The sequence below is a fragment of the Hyperolius riggenbachi genome, chromosome 3 (assembly GCF_040937935.1).
Source record: "Hyperolius riggenbachi isolate aHypRig1 chromosome 3, aHypRig1.pri, whole genome shotgun sequence".
In the NCBI taxonomy this organism is placed as follows: domain Eukaryota; kingdom Metazoa; phylum Chordata; class Amphibia; order Anura; family Hyperoliidae; genus Hyperolius; species Hyperolius riggenbachi.
Window position 1 is genome coordinate 135,366,600 of NC_090648.1, and position 19,478 is coordinate 135,386,077.

The window sequence follows — 19,478 nt, forward strand, 5'->3', positions numbered from 1 at the left end:
GACTAGCAACAGGTGCGGCGGAGTTGCAGCGGCGACTGTCGCCAGGTGATTGACCGCGCCAATCGCCTGGCGACAGCAGCGACGAGCGACGGTTCGGGTGCGCGCCCGTGTTGCGCCGCATACTCACGGGCGACCTGTCGCAGCAACACGCGCTCGCCGCGTGTTGCGGTGACAATTGTAGCCCATGAGTATGGGCCATAAGAGTTATGGCCCGTACTCACGGGCTGCAGAAGTGGCCTGTCGCCAGCACACGTGAGCGTGCTAGCGACAGGCCGGCGACAGCTTCTCTCCAGGTCCCTCCGCGTACACACGCGGAAGAGGGACCAGCGGCGAGACGGAAGCTGTCGCCGACGTTCCTCCTCCCCCCGCCGGAAGCTTCATTCACCTCTATGGAGGTTGCTGTCGCTAGTCCGCGTACTCACGCGGACTAGCGACAGTTGCGGCGGAGGTGCGGCGGCGACTGTTGCCATGCGATTGAAACTTTCAATCGCATGGCGACAAGAGCGGCGGGCGACAGTTCGGGGTGCGCGCGCGTGCGACGGCCCATACTCACGGGCGACCTGTCGCCGCAACACGCGCGCGCCGCGTGTTGAGGCGACAAAAGTCCCTCGTGAGTATGGGCCATTACTCTTTAAATACATGAACTATTGACCTTTTTATCTCCCTCCCCTGTGCTCAGTAGTTGTATTTTGCCAGAAAAACTTTTATGACTGTAATTTGCTTATCAGTGATGTTCGCTTTATTGCCTACAAGGTACCAACAAGACAGGAGCTGTCATTTCCATGCCTAGAAATTAAGTATTTTACTAATCTCACCAAACACAATGCCGAACCGCATTCTACATGTATTATGAAAGCATGGTTCCATCATTACAAAAAATGTTGAGGTTCCACACTCGTCTGTCTATAGCGCAGATCCCTATTGATGTTTCGAATTGAGTTAAAATCGATTGAAAGGATCGATCAGACTTGTTGGAAAATCTCAGTCGCAAGTGCTCAATCAGGCAAGCGGCGATCATATTGTAAAGACCGACATACCTGACTGACTCCCAGCTGGTGTCCCCCCAAGCGTACAGTGTCCCCCAATGCCAGTGAGCAGAGTTTTAAAATCTCACCGGTCTGCCAACAGGATTCCTGGCCTCTGTCGATGCCACTTCCACAGTCAACGCGATAGCCTGTACTATTTGACACCGGGTGTGTTGTCACACACACAAGCTTGGTGCCAAGTGGTACAGGCTATCGAGGTGATGGCAGAGGAGGCCAGGAACCATGCCGGCGGACAGGGGAGATTTTAGGGAGCACGGGATCTGGCGGACATCTTAAAGAGACACTGAAGCGAAAAAAAATATATGATATAATGAATTGGTTGTGTACTATGAATAATTGCTAGAAGATTAGCAGCAAAGAAAATATTCTCATATTTTTATTTTCAGGTATATAGTGTTTTTTTTAACATTGCATCTCTCTATAATATGTGCAGATTACACAACACTCAGCATTCAAAATGAGTCTTTCAGAGCAGTCTGTGAAGTAATGAACTCTCCTCTAGCAGAGGAAAAGTAAACAGTTCAATTACAGTTGAGATAATAAAAGTCAGATAACAGCCCTCTCCACGACTAAAGGTGGCCATACACTGGCCCGATTCTCGCCCGTTTCGACAGCAGATTCGATCCTGGGATCGAATCTGCTGCCAATCGTACGCGGTAAACGCCGCCGCCGATCCGATTTCCTCCCGAAATCGGATCGGTCCATCGATCGCGCCGTGCGGGAAATTACCCTCGATCGCCCGCGGGTAAAGTGCGCGTCGCTAGCGGCGGCCGATCCGACGAAAAATACATTACCTGATGCGGGCTCCCAGGCGTCTTCTCCGCATCTTCTCAGCGCTGCACCCGCTCCATCCCGGCGCTTCCTGGGTCACTGCAGTGACCCAGGAAGTTCAAATAGAGGGCGCTCTATTTGAACTTCCTGGTCACGGAGTAACACAGGAAGCGCCGGGATGGAGCGGGTGCAGCGCTGAGAAGAAGAGGAGAAGGCGCCCCGGAGCCCGCATCAGGTAATGTATGCGCGGGGGGGGGGGGGGACAGGCGGCAGGAGCAGCTGAACAGATTGTGATCGGTTTCAGGCTGAAATCGATTCACAATCTGTTTGCAGTAAGGCAGCCATACGATCCCTCTCTGATTCTGATCAGATTCGATCAGATAGGGATCTGTCAGCTGGTCGATCTGGTGGCACATCGACCAGTGTATGGCTGCCTTTAGTTAGTCGGAGAGCTTAATAGCTTTTTTGCATAGAGATAACAACTGGAGTTTCTCAACTCTTCCTGTACTGGAAACAATTAAGGGGCCCATACACTCAGCCGATTTTCTGGCCGACCGATCGATCCCGATCGATCGATTGATCGTTTGCAAATCGGTTGGCCAATCGACCGATCGATGGCCGATTTCGATTGATTTCGATGGATTTCCATCGACCAGGCAGGATGGAAAATTTAGGTCGATCTGATGAGATTGCTTATCAGTTTGCATTGGCCTTAATGGAAATCTGATGGCAAAAAAATGCCATCAGATCGAATTTCAATAGATTTCAAACTGAAATCTATTGGAATTCTATCCTGGTAAAAAATGTTCTAAAAACGCATCAGATAGATCATTAGATGCATTTCTTATCTATCTGCTGCCAATCTGACGAGTGTATGGGCACCTTTAGACTGATGTATCTGATCTTAATGTTTTTTTTCTTAGCTGTACTACACATACAAATCATAATATCATCATTTTTTTTCGCGTCAGTGTCTCTTTAACGCTTGGGGGTAGCCAGGCAGCAGCGAACGCTGCAGCTCTAGGCCAATTTTGGGTAGTTTTTATGCTGAAATCTGTCAGAAATCAGTCTGTGGTGTATGGACCGGCAACAGATCCCTCTCTGATCCGATTCAATCAGAGAGATCTGGCTGATGGTCGATCTGCTGGTCATTAGCTTATGTATGGGAGCCTTTAATGGCACAAATAGGTCTGTGCTTGCCTCCATATCCAAGAAAGCTGAGGGTATCCGTAGGTACTAGACCTGTTGTAGGACTCTAGTTTCCAATCAGGTTAGAGAAAATATCAGGAGTAATTTCAGAAAACGTCCTAGTAAAATCCATTTGAGTTTACAGTTTATGGCAAAATGTGACATTGACACGTACTTCAGTTGATTATTGCAGCAGCCTGACTCTTTTGTGGTATTGGCTTCAGGACACGTAGAATATATATCAGTGTCTTCTTCATTTCATTCAAACCCTTAAGGTATCCTACAAAATGTAAACAAGCATAAACATGATAGCTATCAGAGGAACAGCAGACAAATACTGGGGGAAAGGAGCATATTAGTAGTTGGGAATATAAACAGAGTAAGAATATGAAACCTGTGGGCTGCTGCTCAGATCACTAGATAACTTATCCTATGGAGTTCTCTTGAGAACCATGTCGAATTAGGCTCTCAGGAACATAAAGCAATGATACTTGAGGACCCAAAATAAACAAATTAAGAATTTTAAATGGTCAATGGCTAGAACTGTTCATGCAGCAGAAATGATTGAGTCTGACATACTAGTATACTAGCCCAAGTTCACTATATGGGGGCAATCAGACAGTGAGTGATAAGGCGTTCCTGCCAAAGAGTTATCACTAAGTCTACAGTGATAAATGTGTATTACTTCCAGTAAATGTTGTTACTTCACAAATGACCTGTATACATGTGTACAGGAAACTTAAGCACATCCAAGACCTAGGCTATGTTACCAGAAGCGTAGCTAAGAGGGGGCAAGGGGGGACATCTGTCCCTGGGTGCAGCATCTGGGGGAGTGCTGGATCGGACTGTACCATCACCCAATGCCTTCCAGTCCCTTCAGCACCTTTGAAAGAATAAGGAAGGGGCAGATCTTCTCCCCTGCTCTATCCTGCTATCTGCCCACTACTATCTACTCCTCTCCTCCCTCTAGCGCTCCTCTCCGTGTTATTGATAAAGTACCTACTTTCAGTGCACTTATTTTTTTTGCCTAGGATCCATTTGGTCCCACGGGTTGATTATTGAGTAAGTTCAGCATCCACTTACTGCTAATACTGAACCAAAATATATCCTCCCTTAATAGGCTACACATCTGCCACAGAAGTCCAGGCAGTTCAAAAACCTAGCTATGCCTCTATGGGCTTGATTCACAAAGCAGTGCTAACCTACTTAGCACGTCTAAAGTCTTTAGACGTGCTAACCAGGGTGCTAAGTAGGTTAGCACCGGATTTCTCAATGGATTAACCTACTTAGCACCCTGGTTAGCAAGTCTAAAGACTTTAGACGTGCTAAGTAGGTTAGCACCGCTTTGTGAATCAAGCCTTATATGTTTCTCCAGGGCTTAAGGCATGAGCCTGTTTGTGCGCTCTCCTGTAGTGGCACAGTGAAAAAATGGCTTATATCATCAGTTTTTGCAAAAGTCAGCTCTTCTGCAAAGAAGTCGTAAATACTATATCATGTATATAAAGCTATTCTTCTCGTGGTCATATTTCAAGCACGGTATTGAAAGGCCACTTAGCATGAATTAGGGATGTACATAAAAACCTACATGACAGTGTGTACAGAGTCTAAACAGGGTGACTGAGGCTGATCAGGCAAACACAAGTTTGTGAACACTCTCACATGATACATCAATCCGTCTCACAAGAGTAATAACCACCAGATTCCATCCACTGCATGGCTTGCACAATGCATGGCTGTTCATGGGGGTACTGGAGCCCAGGTCAGAGCCTCATTTTCATTCTCTTTTTCTCTCTTTATATTGGGGATGAAATTACTTTTAGGCCTTTTTCACATTTTGCAAATTTAAATACAGCACACTTACCCATGAGGACACACTCTCTGTGTGCTGACCATAGAGAGTTGATCTCTCAACAGAGGGAGGGTGTGGGACAGATGGGGGGGAGCTCTACTCACAGGGAGAGACTGGCTGCTGTCTCCTCCTAACTCCTTCCTGTCTGCTTCATGTGTGCGTGATGACTGGTTATGGGGGGGGGGGGGGGGGGAGCGTAGACAACTTGCACTGTCATCTCAACAGGAAATTAGTCTACATGATGCAGCCAGCCAGATATTACAAATGTATTTCTTGCATAAACTACAGATATGCAATGCAGAAAACATTGTCCATTTCTAGTTTAATGCAAACTTACTGTCTTATGCATTGAAAAACATGAGGCTGGACTAGGACTTTTGTTGGAACATGTATTTAGCAACAACAACAACAGTCTATTACTGTATGTGTATATCTATAAGGTTAGATGCATTACCAGCTATAGCTACAGGGCGTGCAGTGTTTGCAAGACGCACGGCGTCACTTCCTGGTGTGCGGCTACACAGACGAATCCCATCAGCCGTGCCATGCACAGCTATGGGATTCGCAGCCTCCCGCACTGAAACAGATGGAAATGTCAGCCTCCTGCACCGAAACAGATGGAAACGTCAGCCGACTCGCTAGGGCGAGCGATTCGGCCAGCAGCGCCATTGTACCCTATGGCAGAGTTTCCCTGTGCGATTTGCCTGCTGGGAAACTCTGAAGATTTGGCGCGCCAGTGGAAACGTGCCCTTTGTAGAAAATGTCTAAATACATCTTGTTTCTGTAATGTGTGTTGTAAATAAAGTTTTTTGTTATTCTTGGCATGTAACAGCCAAGAGAGCCGTTATCCATGAGGCTGACTAATATCTACTTCTCCTGCATTCTACAGTGCTGCGCACTAATAAGTTAGTATAGTATGGTCCTTCTAATGGCTAAGGAACTGTAGTAAAATAATGTAATGAATACTTACTTTTTTTTTGCAATATTCATGTATAAATTATTTATTCATTGTTTGCCCATTGTTCACTCCTATTTACATTCTAAAATTTATCATAGGTGCAGACGATCTTTAGTACTGTCAGGTGCAGCTCTGCAGAATGTTTGTTTACTGAAAGGTTTTGAAGCCAGGAGAAAATAAACCTATTCTCCCAGAATGCTCTGGGAGAAGAATTCTGCATAGCTACTGTACATGGTCTAGGCTAAACATCACTGGGAGGGTGGGGGTTACATACCAATAGGGATACTGTATATAGATATAGGCAGTGTTTATAATGCTGAACCCAAGAAAAATTACTGTAAAAGTGAATTATTATAATTATTAATTGAATTTATAAAGCGCCAACATATTACGCAGCGCTGGACATTAATTTAGGTTACAGACAATATTTAGGGGTGACATACAGCAATATGACAATACAGGAATACAAGAAAAAACAGATCACACAGCACAGTATGAGTACAAGGTAATGCTTAGTCAGTCACTGGATGGGAGCATGGAGATTAGGTTCACTCAAATGCATAGCATGGGTTCACAGTAATGGAGGTGCATGATCAGGTAGGACACAAAAGGAGGAGGACCCTGCCCAAAGGCTCACAATCTAGAGGGAGAGGTGGGGACACAAGAGGTAGGGGACCAGAGTTCAGCTGCGGTTTTAGAGCAATTGTGAGGGGTAGTAGGCCAGAGTGAAAAGGTGAGTTTTGAGGGCCTTCTTGAAGGTGTTGAAGGAGGGGGCTGCCCTAATGGGTGGAGGTAGGGAGTTCCATAGTGTTGGAGCGGCTCTTGAGAAGTCCTGGAGGCGTGCATGGGACTGGGTGATGCGGGGGACGGTCAGGCGAAGTTCATTGGAGGAGCGTAGTGAGCAGCTAGGTTTGTACCTCGGAAATGTAGGTTGGACAGGTTTTGTGGACAGATTTGTAGGTCAGACACAATATCTTGAATCTGATTCTGGACTGGATAGGAAGCCAGTGGAGGGATTCACGGAGGGGAGCCGCCCTGGTGGAGCGATGGGAGGAGTGGATCATTCTGGCTGCCGCATTCATGATTGACTGCAGTGGGGCTATTCGGGTCATAGGGAGACCAGACAGAAGGGCATTGCAGTAGTCGAATAATAGTAGTGAATAATTTACAACATTCACTGCAATGCCTCTTTAAGAAAAATGATGGACTCATACTTCCCAACAAACTGGTAGCATGAGGGCACCAGGTCTGTTGTGTGTGCTTTAGGACCACTCTGGCTGAGGCCGGGATAAAAGTCCTGACAGGTGTGATCTGCACTTACTGAATGGAGTCAGGACTTCACATCACAGTAATTAACACCACCTGTTGTGGGTTTACAGGTTTATCTTGACAGTTATTAAAAGGCTCTGCTCCTGTCAAGATAAGCCCAGTCCTGCTGCAGGTGCTGCTAATTTATCTGTAATGTGAATGCCTGTTGGAGATGGTGTGTCTGTGACCCATCAAACGTCAAATCCTATAAACTGGCAAGTCACAGAGGCTGCACTGCCTTTCTTTAAAACAGAAGGTATCAATATGTCATCACTGCCACCTCGAAACCCAAAAAAGCAAGGAGTTCACTCCTGATTTCAGGATAACAGACATGAAAAATCACAGTCACTCTTTCATGCCCAGTTGGCCAGTTACACACTCAAAACTGAGTTTGTAACTCAAAAGTAGGGATGATTGGAAAGAGCAAATTCCGTTCTGCCGGAATTGCGGCATTGCGCCAGCGCTAAATTCCGTCACCATTACATTTCTGCGGAATTTTGCAAATTTCCACGGAGTTGCGAGTTCCGGCAGAAAAATTAAAGTAATTGCAAATGAAACCTCCTTTTTGCTAAATGGTAGCCCATGGGACCTAGTGGTTGTTCCAGTTTTTTTTTTTTTGCAGCAGCAGCAGGAGGTGTCGCTTACGCCATGGGACCTTGCGGTGGTCCCATGGCGGTCATTTTGGCACCGCAGGAGGTGTCGCTTAAGCCATGGGACCTGGCGGTGGTCCCAGGGGGCGGTCGTTTTGGCGCCGCAGGAGGTGTTGCTTAAGCCATGGGACCTGGCGGTGGTTTTGGCGCCGCAGGAGATGTCGCGTAAGCTTTGGGACCTGGCGGTGGTCCCATGGCGGTGGTTTTGGCGCCGCAGGAGGTGTCGCGTAAGCTTTGGGACCTGGCGGCGGTCCCATGGCGCTGGTTTTGGCGCCACAGGAGGTGTTGCGTAGGCTATGGGACCTATACAAAATGGTTGGGATAGGTGAGATAGCTAGGGAGCTGGTTGCTAACATAGGATTGATTGGTTTTTGTTAAGACTGTAATTGGTGCTGAAATAATTACGATTTTCATGCAGAAATCCGTTTGGGTGGTTTTTGTAAGCCTCTGATTGGTGCAGAAATTCCTATTTTCATGAAGAAATCCTGTTGTTCTCACTTTAAGCTTCTTCTAGGGGCTTCCTTGTGATTGGCGTACAAAAATCCGCATTCTGCCGGAATTACACATCGTTCCGCGAAATTTCCGCTATAGCGCTATGGCAATTCCGTTCCGATGCAATGGAACGGAACCACCAAATTCCGTCCGGAATCGCGCAAAAATTAATTACGTGGTACGCAGTGAGCATCCCTACTCAAAAGCAAGCAGCATGATGGCGTCGCGGTTAGCGCTCTAGCAGTTCCTATTCACCGATCTAAATGCCTGCGATCAACGATCACCGGCATCAATAATAATGGCAGTATTTGTATAGCGCCTTTCTCCTGTCGGACTCAAAGCGCTTGCGAGGCAGCCACTAGAGCGCACTCAGTAGGCAGTAGCAGTGTTAAGGAGACTTGCCCAAGAAACTCCTTACTGAAATAGGTGCTGGCTTACTGAACAGGCAGAGCCGAGATTTGAACCCAGGTCTCCTGTGTCAGAGGCAGAGCTCTTAACCATTACACTTTCCAGCCACTAATAAGATGCCGTAGTCATTGAAAAACAGAAAGTAAAAACATACACACATTACTTCCTGCTAGCATACTAACAGTAGGCACAGGAAGATAAAGTGTGTGTGTTTGGGAAGGAAGGGGGGGGGGGGGGAGAGAGAGAGAGATCTAATGGCCAAATAGTAAAAATACACCCTACATACATTTAATAAAAATACATAAAATACCCCATAAATTAACCCCTTACCTCCCCTCCCATAGTTACCAAAATAAAACACTTGTATAAAAAAGTAACATAAAAAAATACATAAATAGTTACCTTGGGCACTCAACTTCTTTTTAAATACGTAGGTCATGAGGGTATATTACTGTTATTTTTGCAAATAATGGCTTGTAATTATTGACGAACGCAATTAGTGACAGACGTTCTTTTCTAAACCTGAGACCACATTCACAGCGACACATTGCAGTGTGGTGCGTTGAACAATATAATTGCTTATTTGCTTTGCTAACATGATGCACTAAGGGCTCAGCCCCACTATAAGTGCTTTTTTGAGCGCTTGTGATTGATCAGTGCTTTCTGAGCGCTTTTTAAAAATCGCTCCCATTCACTTTCATTAAAATTGTGATAAAAATCACTTAAAAATTGCTGCAATTTTTCGTGTACACGTTTGCGGCGATTTTTACAGAGATGAATGAAAGTGAACTGGAGCGATTCTTAAAAAGCGCTCAAAAAGCGCTTATTAATCACAAAGCACTCAGAAAAGCGATATAGTGTGGCTGAGCACTTCCGGTATATTGTATTTGTAGGTTCACATTGTGGCATCAGCGGTGCAGTGTGGTGGAATCCATTGGCATAACGAGGTGCATGCAATGCAGTACCACATAACACGCGCGTTAACAGCAGCAGAGAAGCAACGTTTGTATGTACTGTTTGCTTTACTGTATGCATCACACCACAGGAATAACACACAATCTGACTTTCTCCACCGCTGTGTATGCGATCGGATAAAGCAAACCTGAAGCAAAAATAAACTTATGATATAATGAATTGTATGCAGGGCTGGATTTACCATAAGGCACTGTAGGCACATGCCTACAGGTGCCTGATGATAGAAAGGAGGCTCACTCCCCTCCCTGATTGCCTCCCCCCTTCCCTATGTAGAGTCCTGATGAGAATGTAAGTGAGATGTTACTCACCCTGCTCTTGGCATTCCACTGATGAGATCTCCCTTCAGTCAGGGGCACCTCTAGCTACTTAATACTGAGGTTCCTCTATCTACTCAATACTTGGGGGCACCTCTAGCTATTTAATATTGAGGGTGCTTCTGGCTATTTAATACTAAGGGGCACCTGTAGCTACCGGTGATGGGCAAGGGGAGTAAAAGAAGAAGTGACAGCTGGGACCGCCAGCACACTTGCTGTTCTGTGGGGGTTTGTAGGTTCATGGATGGTGAGGTAAATCTGGGCCTGATTGTATGTGTAGTACAGCTAAGAATAAAATATAACAAGCAAATAAAAGAGTCTCATATTGTTTTCCAGTACAGGTACAGTTAAAAAAAAAAACTTCAGTTGTAATCTATGCAAAAGAGCTTCTCTGAGCTATTCGACCCAGTGGTCGAATACGGTCCTGTTTTCTGAAGCACTTAAAGTAAACTTGAGACGGCAAAAGAAAAAAGATTTAATATTTACACGGGGCTTCCTCCAGCCCTATGAGTGCTGATGCATCCCTCGCCTTCCTCCTGTTGCCCTCCGTTCAGCCGCAATCAGCACCGGTAATCTGGCTCAATCTCGCCAGTCGGCTCTTCTGCGCATGCTCACCGATGTATGGGCAGCCAAGAGATCTCTCTCTTGATGTATGGGCACCTTTAGAGGAGGTCTGCACACCCGATTTATATGTACAGGCTGTCAGTAGCATTACTGTGCACAGCACACGCATACAATGTGTGTTTGTATAGACAGAGAGTGTGGCTAACACGTGGAAATGGTGTGAGTACCTCTGTGTATTCACATGGCACACCGCCTACCCCACACTTTATAATTAAAGCTGGGATGAAGCAGTTGACATTGCAGGACTTGAGCACAGGAGGAGAAGAGAAGGAGAGAAGAAAAAAAAAAGAAAATGATATTTCTCCAGGCTGCATTCTGCTGCTTTAAAGAGAGACGGGCTGCCTGGAAAGGCTTTTAATGCGAGATCTCCTCTGGCTGACGTTTTGACAGCTTTCCTGCGACGTGACGTGTGATTTTTGTACAAATTTCAAAACTAATAAATCCAGCTGTCAGGGCGGAAACTTTAAAAGAAGCCGGGCCCAGCGGGTAAGGCTTAACAGAACTCAACTTGATGAGGCTGTAGGATGGAGAATTATGTCTGTCACAATCCTCCCACATTATTTTCACAGAAATGTTTGGCAACTGAGACATAAATGTCTCTAGCATAAAAAAAAAAAAAAAAGAATGAAAAGAGGAGAAAACCACAAAGCAGAGACTGTTAATGATTGTGGAGAAACAACAAATATCTGGGCTGTTTGTCACAAATCTGTGGCGTTAGGGGAGCCTGAGACTAGGAGAGCATTTTATATAGACAATTCTACTGTTTTTATATGGTTTTATAGGACATGCTTTAAATGCTACAGGAGTGTGTTGTAAGTCTCCATGCTGGGGTAAAGCGACATGCCTCCAGCATGCTGTAAGGGCTTGCTGGGAGATGTAGTTTCACTAGAATTCTTGATGCACGGTTTGCTGGTAATTGCAGGCCTAGAGTTAAAAAACAGATCCCTAAGAAGAAGGAAGCCTCTGGAGGTTGCAGGGGCTTCCCACACCCTCCTGGCCCCCACAGTTGCCACATGCGGACCCCCGAATGAAATCTGACCGTGCTCATATTCATGCACAAGCATGGCCATGCTGTGCCTGTGCAAGTGCACTTGCGCATGCGTGGTAAGCCGTGCACTAGCGGCTCAATGCTACCGTGCAAGTGAGGCCATACTTGCGTGGGTGCAGCACAGCCGTACTCGTATGTGAAGTGGAGCACGGTCGTTATCTTCAGGAGGATCCCAAGCAGTGGCGATAGGGTAAGGAGGTAGATCCCTGGCAGTGGGAGTAGGGTAAGGAGGTAGATCCCTGGTAGTGGGGGAAGGGTAAGGAAGTAGATCACCGGCAGTGGGAGTAGGGTAAGGAGGTAGATGCCTGGCAGTGGGGGTAGGGAAAGGTGGTAGATCCCTGGACATGGTGGTAGGGTAAAGAGGTAGATCCCTGGCCGGGGTGGTAGGATAAAGGGGTAGATCCCTGGCAGTTGCGGCAGGGTAAGGAGGAAGATCCCTGGCAGTGGGAAAAGGGTAAGGAGGTAGATCCCTGGCAGTGGGGGTAGGGTAAGGAGGTAGATCCCTGGCAGTGGGGGTAGGGTAAGGAGATGAATCCCTGGCAGTGTTGGTAGGGTACAGAGGTAGATCCCTGGCAATGGGGATAGGGTAAGGTGCTAGACCCCTGGACGTAGTGGTAGGGTAAAGAGGTAGATCCCTGGCAGTGGTAGTAGGGTAAGGAGGAAGATCCCTGGCAGTGGTGGTAGGGTAAGGAAGAAGATCCCTGGCAGGTGGGAAAGGGTAAGGAGGTAGATCCCTGGCAGTGGGGGTAGAGTAAGGAGGTAGATCCCTGGCAGTGGGGGTAGGGTAAGGAGATGAATCCGTGGCAGTGGGGGTAGGGTACAGAGGTAGATCCCTGGCAATGGGGATAGGGTAAGGAGGTAGATCCCTGGCAATGTGAGTAGGGTAAGGAGGTAGATCCCTGGCAATGGGGATAGGGTAAGGAGGTAGATCCCTGTCAGTGGGAGTAGGGTAAGGACTAGATCCCTGGCAGTGGGAGTAGGGTAAGGAGGTAGTTCCCTGGCAGTGGGAGTAGGGTAAGGAGGTAGATCCCTGGCAGTGGGGATAGGGCAAGGAGGTGGATCCCTGGCAGTGGGAGCAGGATAAGGAGGCAGATACATGGCAGTGGGAGCAGGGTAAGGAGGTAGATACATGGCAGTGGGAGTAGGGTAAGGAGGTAGAACCCTGAATTTGTTCTTGACCTTGGGATTGCCTCAGGTTCACTTTAAGCCTCATACATAAGCTAGACTGTTCTTGGCCAAGGCAGCCATTCGGGGCCATCTTAGCTGAGAATCCAGCATGTGTACAGTTGTCCTCCAAGGTTCCTTAATAATCATGCCGGATCTTTAACCTCCTTGCCTGTCCAATTCACGCCGGCAAGGAGGCAGCGCAGCACTTTTTTTAATTTTTATTTTTTTCAAATCATGTAGCGAGCCCAGGGCTCGCTACATGATAGCCGCTAAGCAGCGGCATCCCCCCCACCCACTCTGATCGCCTCCGGCGATCAGAGTAAGCAGGAAATCTTGTTCAGGAGTGGATTTCCTGCAGGGCTTCCCCGGTCGCCATGGCGACGGGGCAGGATGACGTCAGAGGGAATCCCGATCCACCCCTAAGCGCTGCCTGGCACTGATTGTCTGAGGGGGGGCAGCTCGGCGCGGCGGGCAGCGGCGAATCAGCGAGTAGCGGCGGCGATCGCGTACCACACGCAGCTAGCAAAGTGCTAGCTGCGTGTAGGAAAAAAAATTATGCAAATCAGGCCAGCGGGGCTTGACAAATCCTCCTGCGCAGGTTACCCCGAGCTGAGCTCGGGATAACCGGCAAGGAGGTTAAGCAACAATTGATGGGCAAGTGCATTGCTCCTTTCCTTACCTCGCCCGCGGAAGCCACTCTCTTTTCTCCAGCACATTTATGCCTCCTCTCTCTAACAGGCAGCAGCCAATGTACAGCAGTGGGTTTTAGAGATTTAACAACATTATTACCTTAAACTGCAGTATACTAAACAACCACAAGTTGTCACTGTGTGTAAAGTGTGGTGATGATGTTTATAGGATTGTCATTTTGTGTATTCATTCTCTGTTGTTCCCCTCTGTTTTAAGTAAGCTGCATTTCCTGATGGTTGTGTATGATTTATGTCTGCATGTTTTTTCTTCAGTACAGAGTTCTAACTTGTTATACATGGTGCCCCTCTGTGTGTACAGAACACTCTGCTCCATCAGTCACTCGCAGGATTTAGATCATTCCTGTTAATCTACACACATTGAGGGGAAAGTCTATGTATCTACGCACCTTCACTAAGAAGACATGCATTGAAGAGATGTGAACACGCTGCAAGGTTGATTTACTAAGCTGAAGGTTTGTAAATTGTAATCCCTTGAGATAATATACACTGCTGCATCAGAATCAGAATCAGACAGAATCATCTGTGACCACTTGGAGGATGTTCTTCTCTATGCACAACAAGAGCTACAAACTGCTTAATTGAAATGCCTAAGGGATTGCGCATGCAAGATTCTCATTTTGCTGCCAAGCATTGCACTGCACTAAGGGGAGGCTGTTTTCAATATTTATTTTTAAAAAAATGTGCTACAGCCATGCAAGGTGTGTAAAGAAAAATGAGACTCAGAAAGAGAACAAAGACAAAGAAAAGTTAAAAAAAAAAAAAACCTGTTCGCTCCCTCACCCACAAGCCTTATTTAAATCATCATCAACTGTGTAGATGGGTGGCCAGGAGAGTGGAGCAAGTGAGCATGGGGTTCCACCTCTTGATCATTACCAACTTGGCTTTTAACATCGGGGGTACCTTGATAAGGGCCCATTCACACTTGTGCGTTTTCAGAGCGATTTCAGCTCACCTGAAAATCGCTAGCGATTTGAAAAACGTGTGCACAATGAAGGTGTATGGAAGTGTTCTCATCTAAGCCTTTAGCGATTTGCTGGAACACAAACTTGTTGCATGCAGCGTTTTCTGAGCGATTCTGGAGCGATTAGCGATTCAATAAAAGTATTTGAATTGAACTAGAAATCGCAAAACGCTAATCGCTGGAAAAACGCTCTCTATACAGTGGAAAATCGCTAGGAAAAAACGCCAGAAAAACGCTCAGCGTTTTGCATTAGCGTTTAGCGATTTCTAGTGTGAATGGGCCCTAAGGAGGTGTTAAACCTTCCCCTCTCCCCTTGCAAAGCACTATTGTCTCAATATTGAGGGAGGAAGTGGTAACAGAATGGGGGGCTTATGGACTTAATAAGGGGGTGACCAATCAGCCACCCCCTACTAGGTATATAGGTAAAGGTGGTCATTCCTGACCTCTTACCTGTGATCTCTCCAGTGCTCAACTAAAAGAAGGAAATGTTCTCCTGATCGACCTCTCAGTCCAAATTGATCAAGAAACACCCTACATATAAATGGATTTTCATTTGATTCAGTATTCTTATTCTTATTCTCATCAAATCAAGTATAAGCCTTGCAGAGAGTGTGTCTACCTTTACTGAAGTGCCATTTATAGCAAGGTAAATGTCACAGGAAAGGAAACATCCAATAAATACAGGAAGACCGGGGCTTATATGCATGTTGTCTTAGTACACTTACAAAACCACAAACATCTTGCCCTGGCAGGATGAATTACCTTCTTTCATTGGTGACTTTATGGGTAATAAGAGTCATGTGTAATAGGTGTAGCAATTAATGACCAGGGATAGTAGGTGCAGAAGTACACAACAGCATTAAACACAGTATCCTGTTCCTGTTAACCACTTCCCGACCGCCGTATATACAATTGGCGGCCGGGAAGTGGACGCCGCAAGGACCGCCGTATTGACAATTGGCGGCGGTCCTTGTATGGGCATGGGCGGAGCGATCGCGTCATCCGTGACGCGATCCTCCGCCTCCGCCTGGCGCCGCTCACCCGCCGCAACATCCCGCCGGCCATACGGAAGCGCCGGCGGGATGTTAACCCGACGATCACCGCATACAAAGTGTATAATACACTTTGTAATGTTTACAAAGTGTATTATACAGGCTGCCTCCTGCCCTGGTGGTCCCAATGTCCGAGGGACCACCAGGGCAGGCTGCAGCCACCCTAGTCTGCACCAAGCACACTGATTTCCCCCCCCCCCTGCCCCAGATCGCCCACAGCACCCATCAGACCCCCCCCTGCCCACCCCCCAGACCCCTGTTTGCACCCAATCACCCCCCCTAATCACCCATCAATCACTCCCTGTCACTATCTGTCAACGCTATTTTTTTTTTATCCCCCCCCTGCCCCCCGCTCCCTCCTGATCACCCCCCCACCCCTCAGATTCTCCCCAGACCCCCCCCCCAGACCCCCCCCATGTACTGTATGCATCTATCCCCCCTGATCACCTGTCAATCATCTGTCCATCACCCGTCAATCACCCGTCAATCACCCCCTGTCACTGCCACCCATCAATCAGCCCCTAACCTGCCCCTTGCGGGCAATCTGATCACCCCCCCCACACCAATAGATCGCCCGCAGATCCGACATCAGATCACCTCCCAAATCCATTGTTTACATCTATTCTCTCCTCTAAACACCCACTAATTACCCATCAATCACCCATCAATCACCCCCTATCACCACCTGTCACTTTTACCTATCAGATCAAACCCTAATCTGCCCCTTGCGGGCACCCAATCACCCGCCCACACGCTCAGATTGCCCTCTGACCCCCCCTTATCAATTCACCAGTGCATTAATTACATCTGTTCTTCCCTGTAATAACCCACTGATCACCTGTCAATCACCTGCCAATCACCTATCACCCATCAATCACCCCCTGTCACCCCCTGTCATTGCCACCCATCAATCAGCCCCTAACCTGCCCCTTGCGGGCAATCTGATCACCCACCCACACCATTAGATCGCCCGCAAACCCGCCGTCAGATTACCTCCCAAATGTATTGTTTACATCTGTTATCTTCTCTAAACACCCACTAATTACCCATCAATCACCCATCAATCACCCCCTATCACCAACCGTCACTGTTACCTATCAGATCAGACCCTAATCTGCCCCTTGCGGGCACCCAATCACCCGCCCACACGCTCAGATTGCCCTCAGACCCCCCCCCCCCTTATAAATTCGCCAGTGCATTCATTACATCTGGCCTTCCCTGTAATAACCCACTGATCACCTGTCAATCACCTGCCAATCACCTATCACCCATCAATCACCCCCTGTCACTGCCACCCAACAATCAGCCCCTAACCTGCCCCTTGCGGGCAAACTGATCACCCACCCACACCAATAGATCGCCCGCAGATCCGACATCAGATCACCACCCAAGCGCAGTGTTTCCATCTATTCTCTCCTCTAAACACCCACTAATTACCCATCAATCACCCCCTATCACCACTTGTCACTGTTACCCATCAGATCAGACCCTAATCTGCCCCTTGCGGGCACCCAATCGCCCCGCCTACACGCTCAGATTGCCCTCAGACCCCCCTTATCAATTCGCCAGTGCAATATTTACATCTGTTCTCCCCTGTAATAACCCACTGATTACCTGTCAATCACCTATCAATCACCCATCAATCACCCCCTGTCACTGCCACCCATCAATCACCCCCTGTCACTGCCACCCATCAATCACCCGCTGTCACTGCCACCCATCAATCAGCCCCTAACCTGCCCCTTGCGGGCAATCTGATCACCCACCCACACCATCCGATCGCCTGCAGACCCGCAGTCAAATCACCTCCCAAGTGCATTGCATCTGTTCTCTCCTCTAAACACCCACTAATTACCCATCAATCACCCCCTGTCACTGCTACCTATCAGATTAGACCCCTATCTGCCCCTAGGGCACTCAATCACCCGCCCACACCCTCAGAATGCCCTCAGACCCCAGCCCTGATCACCGCGCCAGTGCATTGCTTGCATCTATTCCCCCCTCTAATCACACCTTGAGACACTCATCAATCACCTCCTGTCACCCCCTAGCACACCTACCCATCAGATCAGGCCCCAATTTGCCCCGTGTGGGCTCCTGATCACTCGGCCAAACCCTCAGATCCCCCTCAGACCCCCTTCCGATCACCTCCCCAGTGCATTGATTGCATCTATTTTCCCCTCTAACCACCCCCTGAGACACCCATCAATCACCTCCTGTCACCCCCCTAGCACTCCTATCCATCAGATCAGGCCCAATACAACCTGTCATCTAAAAGGCCACCCTGCTTATGACCGGTTCCACAAAATTCGCCCCCTCATAGACCACCTGTCATCAAAATTTGCAGATGCTTATACCCCTGAACATTCATTTTGAGACATTTGGTTTCCAGACTACTCACGGTTTTGGGCCTGTAAAATGCCAGGGCGGTATAGGAACCCCACAAGTGACCCCATTTTAGAAAAAAAGACACGCTAAGGTATTCTGTTAGGTGTATGATGAGTTCATAGAAGATTTAATTTTTTGTCAAAAGTTAGCGGAAATTGATTTTTATTGGTTTTTTTTCACAAAGTGTCATTTTTCACTAACTTGTGACAAAAAATAAAATCTTCTATGAACTCGCCATACACCTAACGGAATACCTTGGGGTGTCTTCTTTCTAAAATGGGGTCACTTGTGGGGTTCCTATACTGCCCTGGCATTTTAGGGGCCCTAAACCGCGAGGAGTAGTCTAGAAAACAAATGCCTCAAAATGACCTGTGAATAGGACGTTGGGCCCCTTAGCGCACCTAGGCTGCAAAAAAGTGTCACACATGTGGTACCGCCGTACTCAGGAAAAGTAGTATAATGTGTTGTGGGGTGTATTTTTACACATACCCATGCTGGGTGGGAGAAATTTCTATGTAAATGGACAATTGTGTGTAAAAAAATCAAACAATTGTCATTTACAGAGATATTTCTCCCACTTAGCATGGGTATGTGTAAAAATACACCCCAAAACGCATTATACTACTTCTCCTGAGTACAGCGGTACCACATGTGTGGCACTTTTTTACACCCTAAGTACGCTAAGGGGCCCAAAGTCCAATGAGTACCTTTAGGATTTCACAGGTCATTTTGCGACATTTGGTTTCAAGACTACTCCTCACGGTTTAGGGCCCCTAAAATGCCAGGGCAGTATAGGAACCCCACAAATGACCCCATTCTAGAAAGAAGACACCCAAAGGTATTCCGTACGGAGTATGGTGAGTTCATAGAAGATTTTATTTTTTGTCACAAGTTAGCGGAAAATGACACTTTGTGAAAAAAAACAATTAAAATCAATTTCCGCTAACTTGTGACAAAAAAATAAAAACTTCTATGAACTCACCATACTCCTAACGGAATACCTTGGGGTGTCTTCTTTCTAAAATGGGGTCATTAGTGGGGTTCCTATACTGCCCTGGCATTTTAGGGGCCCTAAACCGTGAGGAGTAGTCTTGAAACAAAAATGACCTGTGAAATCCTAAAGGTACTCATTGGACTTTGGGCCCCTTAGTGCAGTTAGGGTGCAAAAAAGTGCCACACATGTGGTATCGCCGTACTCGGGAGAAGTAGTATAATGTGTTTTGGGGTGTATTTTTACACATACCCATGCTGGGTGGGAGAAATACCTCTGTAAATGACAATCTTTTGATTTTTTTACACACAATTGTCCATTTACAGAGGTATTTCTCCCCCCCAGCATGGGTATGTGTAAAAATACACCCCAAAACACATTGTACTACTTCTCCCGAGTATGGCGATACCACATGTGTGGCACTTTTTTGCACCCTAACTGCGCTAAAGGGCCCAAAGTCCAATGAGTACCTTTAGGATTTCACAGGTCATTTTGAGAAATTTCGTTTCAAGACTACTCCTTACGGTTTAGGGCCCCTAAAATGCCAGGGCAGTATAGGAACCCCACAAATGACCCCA

At 47.2% G+C, this 19,478-nt stretch overlaps 1 long non-coding RNA gene across 2 annotated transcripts in view; it reads right to left on the reverse strand.

Annotated features, from left to right (window-relative positions):
* Positions 1-3,185: 3,185 nt before the first annotated feature.
* The window catches only part of LOC137561160 (uncharacterized), a 150,683-nt gene continuing 134,390 nt past the window's right edge, over positions 3,186-19,478 (reverse strand). For both annotated transcript variants that reach the window (XR_011029899.1, XR_011029900.1), the window contains exon 7: positions 3,186-3,285. This is a non-coding gene — a long non-coding RNA (uncharacterized lncRNA). The remainder of the gene's footprint in view (positions 3,286-19,478) is intronic.